The sequence below is a fragment of the Schistocerca gregaria genome, unplaced genomic scaffold (assembly GCF_023897955.1).
Source record: "Schistocerca gregaria isolate iqSchGreg1 unplaced genomic scaffold, iqSchGreg1.2 ptg000626l, whole genome shotgun sequence".
Lineage (NCBI taxonomy): Eukaryota > Metazoa > Arthropoda > Insecta > Orthoptera > Acrididae > Schistocerca > Schistocerca gregaria.
In genome coordinates, this window is record NW_026062013.1 from 147,501 (window position 1) to 152,500 (window position 5,000).

Here is a 5,000-nt window from a genome sequence, read left to right on the forward strand (position 1 = left end):
ATGCACCACCACCCACCGAATCAAGAAAGAGCTATCAATCTGTCAATCCTTCCGGTGTCCGGGCCTGGTGAGGTTTCCCGTGTTGAGTCAAATTAAGCCGCAGGCTCCACTCCTGGTGGTGCCCTTCCGTCAATTCCTTTAAGTTTCAGCTTTGCAACCATACTTCCCCCGGAACCCAAAAGCTTTGGTTTCCCGGAGGCTGCCCGCCGAGTCATCGGAGGAACTGCGGCGGATCGCTGGCTGGCATCGTTTATGGTTAGAACTAGGGCGGTATCTGATCGCCTTCGAACCTCTAACTTTCGTTCTTGATTAATGAAAACATACTTGGCAAATGCTTTCGCTTCTGTTCGTCTTGCGACGATCCAAGAATTTCACCTCTAACGTCGCAATACGAATGCCCCCGCCTGTCCCTATTAATCATTACCTCGGGTTCCGAAAACCAACAAAATAGAACCGAGGTCCTATTCCATTATTCCATGCACACAGTATTCAGGCGGGCTTGCCTGCTTTAAGCACTCTAATTTGTTCAAAGTAAACGTGCCGGCCCACCGAGACACTCAACTAAGAGCACCCTGGTAGGATTTCAACGGGGTCCGCCTCGGGACGCGCAAGCACGCCTTCGGCTCGCCCCACCGGCAGGACGTCCCACGATACATGCCAGTTAAACACCGACGGGCGGTGAACCAACAGCGTGGGACACAAATCCAACTACGAGCTTTTTAACCGCAACAACTTTAATATACGCTATTGGAGCTGGAATTACCGCGGCTGCTGGCACCAGACTTGCCCTCCAATAGATACTCGTTAAAGGATTTAAAGTGTACTCATTCCGATTACGGGGCCTCGGATGAGTCCCGTATCGTTATTTTTCGTCACTACCTCCCCGTGCCGGGAGTGGGTAATTTGCGCGCCTGCTGCCTTCCTTGGATGTGGTAGCCGTTTCTCAGGCTCCCTCTCCGGAATCGAACCCTGATTCCCCGTTACCCGTTACAACCATGGTAGGCGCAGAACCTACCATCGACAGTTGATAAGGCAGACATTTGAAAGATGCGTCGCCGGTACGAGGACCGTGCGATCAGCCCAAAGTTATTCAGAGTCACCAAGGCAAACGGACCAGACGAGCCAATCCGATTGGTTTTGATCTAATAAAAGCGTCCCTTCCATCTCTGGTCGGGACTCTGTTTGCATGTATTAGCTCTAGAATTACCACAGTTATCCAAGTAACGTGGGTACGATCTAAGGAACCATAACTGATTTAATGAGCCATTCGCGGTTTCACCTTAATGCGGCTTGTACTGAGACATGCATGGCTTAATCTTTGAGACAAGCATATGACTACTGGCAGGATCAACCAGGGAGCTGCGTCAACGAGAGCTGAGCAGCCGGCCGCCCGGGAGTGTGTCCCGAGGGCCCGCGCGAACACGCAAGCGTCCGCTCAATTATTCTGCAAACAGGAGGAGGCTGAGCTCCCCTGCACGATACACCTCGAAACCCTCTCAGGTCCCGGCGGCGCGCAGCGCCGTCCTAAGTACTTGGTCGGGTTCGAGAGAGGCGCAATCGCCCGGAGATAGGCGAGTAGACGCTTTCAGTGCGAACACCCGTGCTCCCAACTGAGCTTGCCGCTGCCGACAGAGGCCCGGGAGCGTGCTGTCGTGGCATTGCCGGCGGGAAACAACACGCGCCACCTACGGTGACCGGCAGCTCCAACGCCAGCGCCACAGAAGGGCAAAGCCCCACTTGGGTGCAGAAGCGAACTCTCCCAGCACAGCGCACGCGCCAACACGTCCGCAGAGCTGCGATACAAACCACCTGCGAGAACCGCTGGGGGCGACCGAGCAGCAGACGGCGTCGCGACGCCGAGTGCCGGGCGGCGGCGCATCCTCAACGCACACAGTCCGCAATCGGACCAGCACACTGCAGATGTCCACCGCGCTTCGCACCGGGCTCGGCAGAACCCACTTTGGCCGCCTGGCGCCGCGCGCAGGGTGCGCCGGCGCATAGCTGGGACGCCAGCCGGGCCCGTCGGCCGGCGCTCCTGCCACTGGGCGCCCCCCACCAGCCGGCTGTAGTGCGTGCGCTCACGCAGCGCGCGGCCAGCACGCCGGGCGGCCCCCCCTCACCGGCCGGGGACTGTCCCGCCAAGCCACAGCCTCGTATCGCTTCATACCCACATGGCCAACTCAGGTTCGGGGGCATGGCGGGTACCGCCGAAACAACCGGTTCACAGATGTACCGATCGTCGCTATCACCGATGCACCTGCAGCGCGAACAACCGCTCAACAACTGATTTCCAGTTCATTTGCGGATCTTTGGCAGCAAACGTATACGTCAATCTACATTTGCGAAATCTACGATTCTGGCATGCCTGCATGTTATGTGTCACGACACGCTACATCAGCCCACATACACACTGCGGCATGTACACGAGAGAACACGTGGAAGATGGTCCGCGCACGTGTGCAATGTCCCTTGCGCGGTCGACTGTCAACCGGCCTCTGTAGCATGTCGCAGATGTGGAACGCGGTCCACCGTGCTATCATGTTGTGTGGGGCAATACGATTAAATAGGAAAACCCTCGTCGCTACATCAACAGACGGCTCACGCTGATTCCCGGCAGAGGGAGGAGGGGGGGGGGGGGGGGCCAACATGCAATACTTTCGTCCGTACCTACTTACCACATGTCTGTACGGCGTACAACAGTGCAATCTCGCTGTAATGGGGAGACGAGACAAGTAGCATCGTGCACAACATATGGCCCTTATGATTCGCCATTGTAGGGCGCAGCCGGTGTACGGTCAAGCATGTGCCACATTATGTCACTCAGTACGTAACGACGGATGATCAGTGTGGGTTACGCGTACATCAGCGGACAGTCCACACAGGCCGTACCACAACGTACACTGACTGCATCGACAACCGAATGCAACTGAACAGCTGCAAGGCTCATTTCACAAACAAACGCCTGACCGACCAGCTTGGAAGGGCAGGAGGGGAGGGCGATATTCGTTCTGTAGCGGTACACCCTTCCAGTGGTTAGCGGGACTGTGTAGAAAGTACGCAACACTCGAAAGACCTTTATGTGAGGGTACGCACCATGGCATCAAGAAATACACATGACACCAGAGGATCCAAGCAGTGAACTATGTTCAGAGGGTTGCTGTTAGGCAAAGCTACATTCCTGTGACGTTACATGTGACAGTTAAGGTGCAGTGTAAGTTAGGTTAAGGTGCAGTGTAAGTTAGGTTAAGGTGCAGTGTAAGTTAGGTTAAGGTGCAGTGTAAGTTAGGTTAAGGTGCAGTGTAAGTTAGGTTAAGGTGCAGTGTAAGTTAGGTTAAGGTGCAGTGTAAGTTAGGTTAAGGTGCAGTGTAAGTTAGGTTAAGGTGCAGTGTAAGTTAGGTTAAGGTGCAGTGTAAGTTAGGTTAAGGTGCAGTGTAAGTTAGGTTAAGGTGCAGTGTAAGTTAGGTTAAGGTGCAGTGTAAGTTAGGTTAAGGTGCAGTGTAAGTTAGGTTAAGGTGCAGTGTAAGTTAGGTTAAGGTGCAGTGTAACTTAGGTTAAGGTGCAGTGTAACTTAGGTTAAGGTGCAGTGTAACTTAGGTTAAGGTGCAGTGTAACTTAGGTTAAGGTGCAGTGTAACTTAGGTTAAGGTGCAGTGTAACTTAGGTTAAGGTGCAGTGTAAGTTAGGTTAAGGTGCAGTGTAACTTAGGTTAAGGTGCAGTGTAACTTAGGTTAAGGTGCAGTGTAAGTTAGGTTAAGGTGCAGTGTAACTTAGGTTAAGGTGCAGTGTAAGTTAGGTTAAGGTGCAGCGTAACTTAGGTTAAGGTGCAGCGTAACTTAGGTTAAGGTGCAGCGTAACTTAGGTTAAGGTGCAGCGTAACTTAGGTTAAGGTGCAGCGTAACTTAGGTTAAGGTGCAGCGTAACTTAGGTTAAGGTGCAGCGTGGGTTAGGTTAGGGGCCAACGTGGGTTAGGTTAGGGGCCAACGTGGGTTAGGTTAGGGGCCAACGTGGGTTAGGTTAGGGGCCAACGTGGGTTAGGTTAGGGGCCAACGTGGGTTAGGTTAGGGGCCAACGTGGGTTAGGTTAGGGGCCAACGTGGGTTAGGTTAGGGGCCAACGTGGGTTAGGTTAGGGGCCAACGTGGGTTAGGTTAGGGGCCAACGTGGGTTAGGTTAGGGGCCAACGTGGGTTAGGTTAGGGGCCAACGTGGGTTAGGTTAGGGGCCAACGTGGGTTAGGTTAGGGGCCAACGTGGGTTAGGTTAGGGGCCAACGTGGGTTAGGTTAGGGGCCAACGTGGGTTAGGTTAAGGGCCAACGTGGGTTAGGTTAAGGGCCAACGTGGGTTAGGTTAAGGGCCAACGTGGGTTAGGTTAAGGGCCAACGTGGGTTAGGTTAAGGGCCAACGTGGGTTAGGTTAAGGGCCAACGTGGGTTAGGTTAAGGGCCAACGTGGGTTAGGTTAAGGGCCAACGTGGGTTAGGTTAAGGGCCAACGTGGGTTAGGTTAAGGGCCAACGTGGGTTAGGTTAAGGGCCAACGTGGGTTAGGTTAAGGGCCAACGTGGGTTAGGTTGCCAGAGATGTGTCAAATCAGGATGTACGTTTGGCTGGTGTCAGGTGGTGGGTTGGTTCGATGCCTTTATAAGGGGTGTGGCCAAAGGGTATTTTATTACTTGTACCTTTTGTGTTGTGGCGTGGCGTTGCGTCCTGTGTTGATACTGGGTGGACCACTGTGGGTGTTGCTGGCTGATTTGAGCTGCGTTGTTTGCGGGTGATGTGAGACATTCTGTCTTATTAGTGGACGTGACGTTCCTCTTGTCGTTGTTTGGATAGTGTCCTGTGGCAGCGAGGATAAAATGGATGTTGTTGAACGATAGTGCTTTGGTGCTTTCGCTTTGTTACACACAGAGTGGACTGTGAGATAGGGTGACTGGGTCGAGTGCGGTTCACACTGTCCTCCCCAGTTTACAGTATGTATCATCTATGTATGTGGTCCTGCATCATTTAC

General features: G+C 53.5%; 1 non-coding gene across 1 annotated transcript in view; it reads right to left on the reverse strand.

The window, feature by feature from the left end:
* The window catches only part of LOC126317413 (small subunit ribosomal RNA), a 1,893-nt gene extending 535 nt beyond the window's left edge, over positions 1 to 1,358 (reverse strand). The window contains exon 1 of the ribosomal RNA XR_007556659.1: positions 1 to 1,358. This exon is cut by the window's left edge and continues 535 nt beyond it. This is a non-coding gene — a ribosomal RNA (small subunit ribosomal RNA).
* Between the last annotated feature and the right edge of the window lie 3,642 nt (positions 1,359 to 5,000).